This window comes from Puma concolor, chromosome C1 (genome assembly GCF_028749965.1).
Source record: "Puma concolor isolate L17-30 chromosome C1, mPumCon1.1.hap2, whole genome shotgun sequence".
NCBI lineage: Eukaryota > Metazoa > Chordata > Mammalia > Carnivora > Felidae > Puma > Puma concolor.
Window position 1 is genome coordinate 11,507,550 of NC_141674.1, and position 14,344 is coordinate 11,521,893.

Genomic DNA, 14,344 nt, shown 5'->3' on the forward strand with positions numbered 1-14,344 from the left:
GCCAGCAGCGCTTAGCGTTCCTCGAGGGTCCTGTGGATGCCTGTCAATCAGAGGCCTCGGGGGTGGGGGTGGGGGGGGGAGACAGGAGACAGGCCTGCAGTCCACAAAGCCGGGTTTCTCATCCTTGATGCAGCCCCGGAGGCCACACGGCGTGGGGGAACTGTAGGGCGTCTCAGTTCGCAGGTGTTGGGTGGGGGGGGGACTCCAGGACGCGGGCCGGCAATGAGGGGTTTGGGGGAGGATTCGGAGCAGTGAGAGTTTGCCCCCACGTGTGCCGTCAGGGAGCAGGGGTGACAGACTGAGAGGCTTGATTCATTTACATCCAGGAGGTGGCGCCACAGCCAGGGCTGGTAGGCAGGCGGCAGCGGCTCACAGGGGAGGGTGCTGGCCAGTTTTGCAGCGGGAGCCGCTGTGCTCAGGACACGACTACAGTGAGCAGGGGGACCGGAGGAGCGCAGCTCGGCCCAGCTGTGAGGGCCAGGCCGGCTCCCGTGTGCCAGGGGCCCCCTTGCTTTTTCAGTCACCAGGTTTGGTTCCGTTCAGGTTTTCCTATCATTAATATGTCACCTTGTGCTGTGGTTCCTCGTGCTCCAGCTTATTTCTGGTTGGGTGTGTTTCCAGCAATGATATGTGGATGGAATTCTGGGGATGCTTTAGGCTTCCGGGCTGTACATCACTCCAGGAGGGGACACTTCTAGGGAGCTCTCTGCGGTGTGAAATTAGCCAGTCACAAAAAGGCAAATACTGTCTGATTCCACTTCTGTGAGGTACTTAGTGTAGCCCAATTCACAGAGACAGAAAGAAGGGTGGTCAGTTAGGGGCTGGAGGGAGGGGGAAGAGGGAGTTATTTAACGAATACAGACTTTCAGTTTGCAAGACAAAAAGTTCTGGAAATGATTGGAGGCTGTGGTTGGACAACAGTGTGAAGGTGCTTTAAAAAAGCCACTGAACTGTCTGTACATGCTTACAAATGGTTATGATGATTCACGTAATGTTATATATATTTTGCAATTAAATATATGCGTGAATATATTTAATGCTCGGAGACAGGGAGAGGGGCTGATAAAGTGATGTAGGAGTCTTGAGGGGCACCTGGGTGGCTCAGTCAGTTAAGCTTTGGACTCCTGGTTTCAGCTCAGGTCGTGATCTCCCGGTTCGTGAGTTTGAACCCCGCATCAGGCTCTGCTCTGACGACGTGGAGACTGCTTGGGATTCTCTCTCTCCCTCTCTCTCTCTCTGCCCTTCCCCGTTCTCACTCTCAAAAGGAACTTTTAAAAAATTTAAAAGAATAAAATAAAGTGACGTAGGGGTCCTGAGAGGTCATCCTCCCGATCAGGCTGCTCATGAAGGCTGGCCATTGCTCTTTGCAAACCCAGGGAAATGCTAGGTGACCAAGACTTCTTGAAGGCAGGTGCTGGGCCCGGCCACCAGGGGGCAGCATGGGCTAGCAAACTGGGCATGGAGCACAGGGGCGCCGAGGTTCTCACGCCCCTGATGGGGTCCTCAGTTTCTCCAGAAGCAATAATCCCTGTCTGCCTCCTGCACGTGGCTGTAGTGAAGAGGAGAGAAGAAAATGACTTGGACAAGTAGAGAGTGAACCGTGTGGCTGTGAAATTACTGCAACTGAAACACACCCGAGGGAGACCCATGTCAGGAGACAATTCCTCATCTGCCCAAACTCCCACCTGCTAGGAGGGTCCCATCTGGGAACTCCCACGCTGCCAGCCCTCCACGTTGATGCCTGGGAGCCTGGACTCAGGAAGCACATAGGCGGGACAAAGGACAGCATGAGGTTGCTGGTAACACTGAGCCTTTCTGCTCGTCACCTCCTCTACAGGGTTCTCCCTACTCAAAAGCCATACCTATGTGTCAAGAGGCACCAGCATGTGCCAGCCCCTCCACAGCAACCAAATGCTGCCCCCTACTCTGCTAGAGACACGAATGGTGGAAATAAGAGATTCATGGAGAGAAGGGAATCAGGATGAAGGGGGAGAGAAGGCTGGGCTGATAGGGAAGAACCCCAGTGTAACCACAGGATATTTTCAAAGTAATGGTATTATCCATTTAAAATACAGTTCTGGGGGTGCCTGGTGGCTCAGTCAGTTAAGTGTCTGACTTCGGCTCAGGTCATGATCTCACGATTTGTGAGTTCGAGCCCCGCGTCGGGCTCTGTGCTGACAGCTCAGAGCCTGGAGCCTGCTTCGGATCCTATGTCTCCCGCCCCCCCCCCCACCTCTGCCCCTCCTCTGCTCACACACTCTCTCTCTCTCTCTCTCTCTCTCAGAAAAAAATAAATATTAAAAAAAAATTTTAATACAGTTCTTTGGGCGCCAGGGTGGCACAGTCAGTTAAGCATCCGACTCTTGATCTCAGCTCACATCATGATCTCACAGTTTGTGAGTTCGAGCCCCGCATCGGACTCTGCACTGATGACACAGAGCCTGCTTGGGATTCTGTCTCTCCTCTCTGCCCCTCTGCTTGTTCACACTCTCTCTCTTTCTCAAAATAAATAAATAAACAAAAAAATTAAAAAGTAAATAAATAAAATAAAATACAGTTCTCATAAGGTGAATGGCTACTCATTAAAAAAAATAATCTATGAAGTAGGCACAATTAACATCCCAGTTCAAAGACAAGGAAGCTGAACATCAGAGAGTTGGTGTAATTACCTAGGGCTGCACGGCAGAGTCAGTACCAAACCAGGTCGAGTGAAAACTACAGGCCACATCACAAACACATTCTAGAATGTTCCAGAACCCATTGTGTAACACAGATGTCTAAATCCAGCTGAAAAAATGTGTGTCAACTATACTTAAAAAAAAAAAAAAAATCCAGGGGCACCTGGCTGGCTCAGTCAGTAGAGCACATGACTCTTGATCTCAGGGTCATGAGTTTGAGCCTCATGTTGGGCATGGAGCCTATTTAAAAAAAAACAAAAAAAACTCCCGCTGAGAAAAACCCTTAAATGTCTTGGGCCCCTCATCTTTTAGGCTGTAGGCCTCTCACTTGCAAGTGAGAAGTAATTTCCCCAACTCTTTCAGAAAGGACCTTGCATCATTCATAGTGTGTGAATCATACTCATCTCGTGAATGATCACCAGATTACAGACCACGGAGTGTACCTATTCATGGCCCTCCTTCTGCAGAAAATGTGTACTTCAGTGGAAAACTATGTGTGCACCCAGCACACCCTTCCGGGGTAAGATTCTAGCCTTTCATTACTTTTTTTTTTTTTTTTTTTTTTTAAATAGGCTCCATGCCTGGTATGGGGCTTGAACTCACGACCCTGACATTAAGGGTGGCATATGCTCTACCTACTGAGCCAGCCAGGCACCCCTAGCCTTTCATTATTATTTTACAACTGTAAACTGTGGGCAATGGATCAATTAATTCTATCTTGTCTGGTATAGACCCCTTTGCCCCCTTGTAAATAACTAGTTTTGCCTCCATTTGCACATTTATTTCAATATTCCCGGCCTATACATGTGAATGCTCTGTTGCCTCTTTGAGCCAGTTACATTATCTGATACATGTTCATGTTATATCTGCGTAGGAGTCATGATTTTACCTTTTTTTGAAAATTGTCTGTAGCACTTCCTTCATCGGGTGTTTACAGATGGCACATTTAGGTGGGAGAGGGGGTGAGGTCGCTGGCAGGGCATCTCTGTTCCTCTGAGTTTAGACACAGCAGGCATGGGGCCCCTGGGTGGCTCAGTCGGTTAAGCGGCTGACTTCAGCCCAGGTCATGATCTCTCGGTCTGTGAGTTCGAGCCCCGCGTCGGGCTCTGTGCTGACAGCTCAGGGTCTGGAGCCTGCTTCGGATCCTATGTCTTCCTCTCCTTCTGCCCCACCCCTGCTCACGCTCTCTCTTCGTCTTTCAAAATTGAATAAATGTTTAAAAAAAAAAAAACCAGATGCAGTAGGCATCTGCCCCCAGAGGAGTCTCCGAGTGAGTCGGGGAGCGGGAGGGTCATGCTCAGGTGGATGGGACAGGGTCTTAGCAAGGTCAACCAGTTACTTGACCTTGAGACACAACCTCTTTAGGCCTGAGGGTAAGGAGGGGCAGTGGAAGCTGGCTTAAATCCTGAATGCTTGTTTGGGGTGAGGCTGGGGAGGTTAGGATGACTGATTATCCCTGACGGGAAGCTGGGTCTCAGCAGGGTTATGTAGCCTGCCTGGGAGGGCCGCACCTAGACAGAAGCCGACCTGAATGAGAACCAGGCCTGCCTGGCTGGGAGACCCAGCCTGTGACCTCCCTGCCCCTCACCCTTAGGGGCCAGAGGTCTGCTCGAACTACCAGCTGCTGGGCACTGTCCCACGGAGTCCCCCCAACATCTCTGCAATCCCCATCTTACAGATGAGGAAACTGAGGCTGAGGGGGGATGCCGTGAATTGCCCAAGGACCCGCAGCCAGTGGCCACAGTGGGACTACACCCTAGGATTTCTGTTCATCTTTAGCGCCGAGTCAAAGCAAAGTCTGTGAGGGCCGACTTATTCCCCAGTAAAGGTGCCCATAGGGTGAGTGGCAGGGGCTGGTCTAAACCTAATCCTTAACAAGGGGCGCCTGACTGGCTCCGTCAGGAAGAGCATGCGACTTGCTCTTGGGGCTGTAAATTTAAGCCCCTTGTTGGGGGTAGAGATTACTTTAAAAAAGAAATCTTAGGGGCGCCTGGGTGGCGCAGTCGGTTAAGCGTCCGACTTCAGCCAGGTCACGATCTCGCGGTCCGTGAGTTCGAGCCCCGCATCAGGCTCTGGGCTGATGGCTCAGAGCCTGGAGCCTGTTTCCGATTCTGTGTCTCCCTCTCTCTCTGCCCCTCCCCCGTTCATGCTCTGTCTCTCTCTGTCCCAAAAATAAATAAACGTTGAAAAAAAAAAAAAAAAGAAATCTTAAACATAATCCTTAGCAAAGAACCTGGAGTCTTGAGGAGATCTGGGCCCCTTCATAATGATGGTGCTGAGGGTCATAATAACAGCAGCTCCCAACTTGTGGGCAGGAAGATGCCTGCAGACATGATCTCATTCCGTCCTCACTCCTGCCTTGAAGTTAACTACCTGTGATCCCATCCTCCAGATAAGTGGCCTACGGGGCCGGAGGCCGCACTAGTGGTGACTTCTACCTCTAAATGTCACATCCCAGGGCACCTGGATGGCTCAGTCACTTAAGCCTCTGACTCTTGATTTCAGTTCGGGTCATGATCTTGTGGTCTGTGAGTTCAAGCCCTGAGTCGGGCTCTGCCCTGACGGCACAGAGCCTGCCTGGGATTCTCTCTCCCTCTCGCTCTGCCCCTCCCCTGCTAGCGCTCTCTGTCTCTCACAATAAATAAATAAACACTTAAGTGCCGAGTCCTAATCCCTCTCTGCACTGCACTGGCCTCTGAGCGATGTCTATACCTTTGTCATCACCTTTAAGGGGGATTAAATAGCAGGTAACTAAAGGCAGTGTGTTTCCCTGGATGGGATCCCGGGATGGAAAAAGGACCTTTGTGGAAAAACTGGTGAGATGGAATGAGGTCTGGAGTTTGGTGAATAGCAGCAGGCCGGCATTGGTTTCCTCCTTTTAACAAACGCGCTGTGGTTTTGTAAGATGTTAACAAAAGGGTGAAACTCTGTGATCTTTGCAACATTTCTGAAAATCTGAACCTATTCCCAAATGAAAAGTTTCTTCCTGAAAAGGTAAGCAAACAAAGAGGGAAAGCCTGTGAGTTCTGGCGGGGTGGGGGGTGGGGGGCACTGCCTGTCATGGACAAGAGGACACACAAAGGCCATCAGATACTTTTGCAAATGGGCATGTGCTGAGCTGGGGGAAGGAGGAGGAGTTTCACTGATGGAGGCCCAGAAGGGGAAGTGGATTCACAATTGTTCTCAGGACTGGAGCAAGCCCCTCCCCCTCCCCCACCCCACCTCGTGGCCCCAGATGGCTATGGCCAGGCAGGCAATGTAAACAAGTGCTTTGGAGATGGCATTCCCTAACCCGGGTGGCCTGTGGAGCCTGGGGGTGCTAGGGTGGGGTGCGGAAAGTGCTGGGGCTCCCCTCCACCCCAGAAACCAGGAGATAGATGTCAAATGAGGGGTAGGGGTGGTGAGGGGGGGGGTCACAGAAATTCACGGTGACCTTTAACCAGCGTGTGTGACAGATAATGTCCTTTCTGTAAACAAAGCAAGGATTCCTCAGAAAACAATACAGCCAAGGACTCTCCAGCTGGTCCTTTAAAGCCAGTGGGGATCAGAAGTTCATGGGGAGACACTGGGGAGAGCAGGAGAGAAGCCGAGAGATATTAGCCCTGAAGGCCTGATCAAAGGCCGGATCAGAAGGCAGATTCGAGAAGGGAAGGGTTGATGAGGGAAGGCTGAGAAAACTCTGGGGGCCGTGAGTCATGGGCCAGGCAGCTGGGGCTGTGGCGTGGCCAGAACCCAGCTGGAGCCTCCCTTGAAAATCTGCCCCCCTCCGACCAGCACCCCATCCTGGGCCGGGCAGAGCTCTGGGGTGGCCGCACAGAGGCCCCATGTGGAGGGAGGAAACCACTTGCCCGGAGCTCCCGTTTCATTCATTTGTTCCTTCCTTCATTCATAAAACTTTCTTTGACCCTTCCGTATGCAGGTGCCTGCCCTCAGTTGAGAGCTCAGTTTAATGGGGAAGAGAGATAAGAGAACAGCCCCGCAGGAGGACACGCACGGCTGGCAGGCCTGGAGAGGAAGGCCGAAGAGTGTTCACCAAACTGGGGTCCAATGGAGGAGTGGGCGTCAGCCAGTGAAGGTGCTGTACCGAGAGCATTCCAGGAGCTTGCTCTCTTAGCTAGGCCCAGCTGAATGTTGCTGGGGTTGTGTGTGGGAAGAGGAAGGATGAGATTCCCAGAGGCAGGACCAAATCAGCAAGGGCCTCTTGGGCTGGGCAGAGAGGGTGGGACTTTTTCCCTAAGGGCAGTGGCCAGCCGGAGAATTCCCAAGCCCTGGTAGAATTCCAGAGCCAAGGGACGGGTAGGACATGGAATCCAGCTTCCCGTTCTTGAAGAAGTGGAGACTAGAGCCCAGAGAGGCTGTGAGACCTGGCAGGCCCACCCAGCTGGTTAGTGGCACAGCCCCAGGTGTCCTGACTTGTAGAACAGGGTTTTCCCACCCCTCCGGCTGCCACTATTATCTGCTAAGACCTACTTTTAGACCCAGGCAGGCACCTGCAAACATCTCAACACCTCCACAGAGAGGTGGAGGACAAAGAAGACCGTGGGCGGATCGGGGTCAGTGTTATGAGTAGGCTGACCCAGCGGGATGATTCCCGGGGTGGGAGGCAAGCGGGCTTCCGGCAGGGGTGAGAGTTGACTTGCCCCAGATGGGTGAAGTGAGTCACTGGGGAGCCATGTTCACACTTCCTCCTTCCTCTGGGCCTTGATCCAGCTCCCTGGAGGGAGGCACAGCCCAGATTCCTGGGGCAGCCATCTCCCCCTCTCTCCAGACTGGGGTGCCGGCTGTCTGCACCCCCAACTCCTCCACACACCCTTTCTGAGGCCCTGGTAAGTTTCCATTTTGGCCCTGGCCATCTGACTCAGGCTTGACCCACCCTGTGGGAGGTCGGCGGCAGGAAGTTGTAACCTTCCCTCTCCTACTGCTGAACTCGGTCATGCATTTCACTGCCCTGAGCCACGTCCCCCACTCTCACCGGGAGGATGATCAGACATGGCAAAGAACCCATGGCTTCCCAGCCAGTGGAACAAAACAAATGACCGCAGCGGGGGTCTCCCCAGAGACCAGGTTCCCAGGGAGCCCTGGACTGCAGACCACAGATCATAACCCCAGTGGCTGTCCCCGGTTGAGGGCCTACTATGTGCCAGGATCTAATGCAGCCAATAGCCCCGAGCAGAACTATTACTGTCCCCATTTTACAGACAGGGTGTGCAACAGTCAGGGGGAGAAAATGACCGTGGCGTCTGGCAACGCTAAGGGCCCAGTGGGGACGCATAGCATGAATTCAGAGTGGGTTTTTTTCTCCTGCCCAGTACTGGACTTTTGTCAGATGAGGCTGGTGTAAGGATGGAGAGTTGGAAGAGGTGGCTGGTGACCTGGTTGTGGGGGGGGGGGGTGGGGCGGGGGTGGCCAGTGAGCAGGGCTGGACTTCCTGGATGGGTAGAGCTTGGGTTACCAGAGGGAAAGGAAGGAGGTGAGTGTTCAGTGTCCGTGGTGGAAAGTCTGCAGCCGTGCAGGCACTGGTCATGGGGCTCTGGATATTGGGGTGACCATTGCTTATCGGAGGTGAGATTTGCTTCACATGGAGTCCTCAACCCACAGACTGCTCGGAACCGGCCCTCAGTGAGTATTTATGGTGTGACTGAGTAGCTACTTGGGGCAGGGTGACTTAGAGAGTATTTTATTTTCTTCTACCGTTTTCTTTGTTTGTTTGTTTGTTTTAGAACAGCTTGATTGAGGTGTCAGTCACATACCATAAAATTCACCCTTTTAAGGGTTTTTTTCACATGTAGTTTTTGGTATATTCACAGAGTTGTACAGCCATGACCACTGCCTAATTTCAGAACATCTTGATCACCCCAAAAGGAAACCCTACACCCCCCGAAAAGGAAACCTCTACCCATGAGGAGTCACTTAACCATTTCCCCACCCACCAGCCCCTGGCAACCACTAATCTACTTTCTGTTTCGTTGGGTTTGCCTAATCTGGATGTTTCTATAAACGGAATCCTATGTGGTCTTTCAGGGCCGGCTTCTTTCTTAGCATGTTTGCAAGGTACGCACCCATGTTGTAGCACGCATCGGTACTTTGTCCTTTTGAATTATCAGATATTTCATTGCATGAATACACCGTGTTGTTTGTCCATTTACCAGCTGATGGCCACTTGGGTTGTTTCCATTTTCGGCTATTACAAATAGTGCTGCTGTCGACATTCGTGTACAGGTGTTGCATGTGACTTATGTTTTCCTTTCTCTTGAGTAGATAGATACCGAAGAGTGGAGGTGTCGGGGCAATTTTTATGTTGTTTGAATTCTTTCCAATAGGCACTCCATTCTTTTGTAACAAACCAGTATTTTAAAAAATCATGTTTTCGAAAAAGAGGGGCCGAATCCATAGAAAAAAATAGTGGGCCAAACTTTGAGACCAGAAGGAAGGACTGGCTGGGAGCGGGGACTGAGGCCACCACTAGGTGGGTATGTAACTGAGCAAATTACAGCCCTTCTCAGGGCCTCACCTGTGACGTGGGGGTGGGGCAGGGGTGGGCAGGGCAGCTGCTGAGCTGGAATGAAGACATCTCAGGCCCTTCCCAGGCCTGACAGCTCAAGATCTTAAGGCATCCTAGATTCCCACACCTGGTTCGAGAAACAGATCAGGGAAATGATCGGGTCTCGTAAAGTTCTCTCTCTAGGAGGATGAGTCCCCTGGTAGACCAGATTCAACCCGGAAGAATGTTTTAGGTCACAGCCTCTTCAATCTCTAATCGAGATGTGAAGAGATAGTTAACTCTATCTGCCATTTAACCTTCTACTTTAAACCAGTGCTTCTCAGACTAACATGTGCGTGTGAAATCCTGGGCATCTTGTTAATATGCAAGTATTGAACCAATGGGTCTGAAGTGGGACGGCGATTCTGTCCTTCTGACAAGCTCCCAGGTGAAGTCAGGGCTGCTGGTCCCCAGATCACAATTTAAATAGCAAGGCTCTACCCCTCCTACGCACGGAAAGGAAATGGCACTTTACAAAATCTGCTCATTTGCTCACGAGGGAACTCCGTCCCTATTGAATGTATTTTGACGGCTGTCTCAAAGCTGTTTGAGGAGTGGATGGATGTAAGAACAAAATGCTATGTCTGTTCCAGGAAGCACATGGGGAAAATTGATGTGTGATCCTCGCGATAACCCTGCGAGATTAGAGGGTTCCCCGTCTTGCAAATGGGGAGGTTCAGGGAGGGGAGGCAAATGGCAGAGCGGTGGTTTGTTCTCCAGTGTGACTCCGAACCCAGTGCTCCCTCCCTGCACTGCAGCTCCCCCTTCCCTCTGCCCCCCACGTCCTGATGTTCCCCAGAGCCCCCTTTCAGCTGTGGCTATGGCAACAGATGCCAGCCCTAGAAAGAAAAAGATCTGCTCCTCTAGACATGCAAATTTATGTCGCAAAGATGTTCCTTGCAGCATCACTGGTGACAGAAAGGCTGGAAACTCCACTGCGCGCTGCAGAATCGACAAAAGATGACATAAAACCATACAAACTGCCTTCCTGTTGGCTTTTCTCGCTCGTCATTTCTTTCTTGGGTTTCACCCCTCCTTGTTGTGTTTTTGTTTCTCATCCATGACTATCCCCTCCACTAGAATGCAAATTCTTTGAAGGCAAGGACATTGCTGGATCTCTAACTTCTGAGCACGCAGTAGGGGCTCAATAAACATTTGTTGTCTGAATGAACCAAAACATTTTGAGAGCAGGTAAAACAAATCGCAGAATGGCGTGCATGGAACAACTCCATTTTTGTTCACAATTTTTTTTGTTTTATTTTTTATTTTTGAGACAGAGACAGAGCATGAGTGGGGGAGGGGAAGAGAGAGAAAGAGACACAGAACCCGAAGCAGGCTCCAGGCTCTGAACTGTCAGCACAGAGCCCGATGCGGGGCTCGAACCCACGAACCATGAGATCATGACCTGAGCCGAAGTTGGACACTTAACCGACTGAGCCACCCAGGCACTCCTGAACAACTCCATTTTTGTTTAAAAAATGTTTGAACGCAGGAACAGAAAAATCTGTAAGACCACATATTAATTATCTTGAGGATTGGGACTGGGACTTAGATGTCGGTCATTTTCACTTTCCACTGTTTCCTTTTTGTTTTTGATGGGAGTATGGATTTCTTTAGTAATAATAAAAAAGTAAATATTTTTAAAAAGAATAATCACCCAAGGGGTACCTGGCTGGATCAGTCTGTGGAATTTGTGACTCTTGATCTTGGGGTTGTGGGTTCAAGCCCCACATTGGAGGTAGAGATCGCTTAAAAATAAAATCTTTAAGGGGCGCCTGGGTGACTTAGTCAGCTCAGCGTCCAACTCTTGATTTCAGCTCAGGTCATGATCTCATGGTTTGTGGGATTGAGTTCTGTGTCAGGCTCTTTGCTGACAATGTGGAGACAGCTTGGGATTCTCCCTCTCTCTCTCCCCCGCCCACACTTTGCTCTCCCTCTTTCTCTCTCAGTCTCTCTCTTAAAATAAATAAATAAAGGGGCACCTGGGTGGCTCAGTCGGTTGAGCATCTGACTTTGGCTCAGGTCATGATCTCACAGTTCGTGAGTTCAAGCCCTGTGTCAGGCTCTGTGCTGACAGCTCAGAGCCTGGAGGCTGCTTCAGATTCTATGTCTCCCTCTCTCTCTGCCCTTCCCCTGGCCTTGCTCTGTCTCTCTTTCTCTCAAAAATAAATAAACATTTAAAAATTTAAATACATAAATAAAAAGGAAGAGGAAGAGTCCCCATAGAGATCCCTCACCCCTTCCTCCATGTGAAGATATAACAAAAAAATACGTGTCTGTGAACTAGGAAGCGAGTCCTCACCAGACTCTGAATCTGCTGGTCCCTTGGTCTTAGACTTCCCAGTGTCCAGAGCTGTGAGAAAATAAATTTCTTTTTTTGAATGTTTATTTATTTATTTTGAGAGAGAGTGAGCGATTGAGCATGAGTGGGGCAAGGGCAGAGACGGGGGGAGACAGAGGATCTGAAGCAGGCTCTGTGCCAACAGCAGAAAGCCCGATGAGGGGCTCGAACTCAAGAACGGTGAGATCGTGACCTGAACCTAAGCTCCCCAGGCAGCCCAGAAAATAAATTTCTGTTGCTTATAAGCTATCCAGTCTATGGTATTTTGTTACAGCAACCCAGATGGACTAAGATAAACATGTATTTGTATAACTGAAAACAAAAAACAAGGGCGATGTGTAGGCTAGCTGGCTTACAACACTGAGCAGCCCGCCGCAGGCTCCCCTCTGGCCCACAAGGCAGGTGCCACTGCACCTGGCCAAGCCTATTTTTGTATCTTCCTCTCCCACATGCCACATGAACAGTGGAAACAGCATCTGACCACTGGGACCAGCAGTGGAAAAGAGACAATCTGCTTCAGAGACCAAATGCCTCCAACTCTATGCTGTCTCCTTACGGACAAGTGAGAAGCCCCTGCTGATCCCAGGGACTTGTCCCTGAGATCAGCCCGTCACCTCCCAACTTATGGACTTGTCCCTGGAGGCTGGGGTCTCTTCCCCTGGCTCAAACTTCCCGGGCTCCCAGTTCATACTGACTGCACACTCAGGACAGAGTAAACAAAGTCCCTGGAGGAGGACAGCTCGGTATGTTCTCTGAGCATTCTGGGGAGATAAGTCCCAAGTCGGGCTGTCTGTTGGGTGATTTATCTGCCTTATTTTCCCATGCAGGCTAGAGGGCACAGTGGTGAACTTCTCTTTGATAATGATCTCCCCAACAAATATAAATACAGCTGTGGGCAGAACATTAGGACTTCTTCCTGCCTTCGAGGAGTTGACACGTACCTCGAAATTAGGGTCCCGTAGAGACTCAGAGGGCTCTGGAATGCTTCCGTGGTTGGGGGTCGGGGGGACCGTGCTCCCAGTGCATTACCAAATGAAGAAATACTAAAATAGCTTTACAAGAATTATAGTACATTTTATAATTTTTTAATGTTTTATTTATATTTGAGAAAGAGAGTGCAAGCAGGAGAGGGGCAAAGAGAGGGGGGCAGAGGATCCAAAGCAGGCTCTGTACTGACAGCAATGAGCCTAATGGGGGGCTCAAACTCATGAACCTTGAGATCATGACCTAAGCCGAAGTCAGACGTTCAACCAGCTGAGCCACCCAGTGCCCCCCAAATTATAGTACATTTTAAATGTTTACATTAAGTAAATTAACCCTTTTAAAGACACACAAATCACAATGTGGTTCTGCTAATCAGAAGATGATGGGAATTTTATAGGGTGCCTGGTGGCTCAGTTGGTTGGGCGACAGACTTCAGCTCAGGTCATGATCTCACAGTTTGTGAGTTCGAGCCCTGCATCGGGCTCTGTGCTGACAGCTCAGAGCCTGGAGCCTACTTCAGATTCTGGGTCTCCCCCTCTCTCTACCCCCTCCCCTGCTCACGCTCTGTGTCTCTCTGTCTCTCAATAATAAATAAACGTTAAAAAAAAATTGAAAAGAAAAAAAGAAAATGATGGGGATTCTAAAAATACTCACGCACAACAGATCACAGGCTGTGTGGCCTGGTAAGGGGACACAAGTTGAAAGTTGTCTGCTGGGTGTCTTCTCTCACTCCTGTCTGGGGCGACAAGCCACAGCACATGATGGTTGGGTGCCTACCATTCTCTGTCACATCACACACCTACTTTGTTTTCGTCTCCACCCTTCTGTGCTGTAAGACCGGAACCTTCTCTGTCCAGTTCACTGCTGTCTGACACGTGGTAGGCCCTCCATAAATTTTGGTTCAATGAGTGGACATATGATATCCTCGTTTAGGTGAGATCAGGTGCATGTACATACACAATGGGATTTCGTGATAAGAAACAGCGCGTGATGGGTCCCAGGGAAGCAACTTCTACGATGGATGCCCAGAGCTCGGCACCAGGGCTCTACTCCCGGCTCAGCGGCTATCTGTTGGGTAAACTTGGGCCAAATGCCAGTCTTTCCCAAGGCTCAGTTCCCCTGTTGGTAACATGGGGGAGGGGCAGACTGGCAGATCTCTGGGGTCTCCCTGACCCTGGCATCGCATGGATTCGTGGAGGTGATACTTGGGCTGGATTTTCAGGGATGAGTGTGTAGGCAGAAAGGGGAAGGTGTTTTCCATTTCCACCTGCTCTTGTCTCTGAGAGGTGACCTCGTGGAGGGAAAATCTGTTCAAGAGACCGTTGCTAGATGGAAAAGCAAGGTTGGGAAGGGTTTATCTAGAATAATCTCATGTCTGCGAAAATCAATTAGTCCTGTTACTACATTTAGAAAAGGTTGAGGAATACATACCTCACTGTTGACAATGTTGACTTCAGGACAGAACGTTTGGGGGAAGTTTTATTTCTTGTGCTGTGGATTTATATAGTGCTCACATTTTATGTGTTATGCGTTTTATTTGTAATCCGTTTTTTTAAAAAAAGATTAAAACATAACCTCGTTGCATTGGATTGTTTTAAAATTTATGACACGTGCTTCCTTTTCCCTTTCTTCATAGAAAGTTCTGTTTTGTTTTTTGGAGGAGCCAAGATCATCAATTGCAGTAATTCTGCCGGGAGTATTTGAAATATCCAGGATTAAGTTGTCTTTAAGCTGAATGCCCCTAGATGACAGGACCCTGAGTGGATTTGAGGATGTCCAAAGGAATGTATGTGACATATG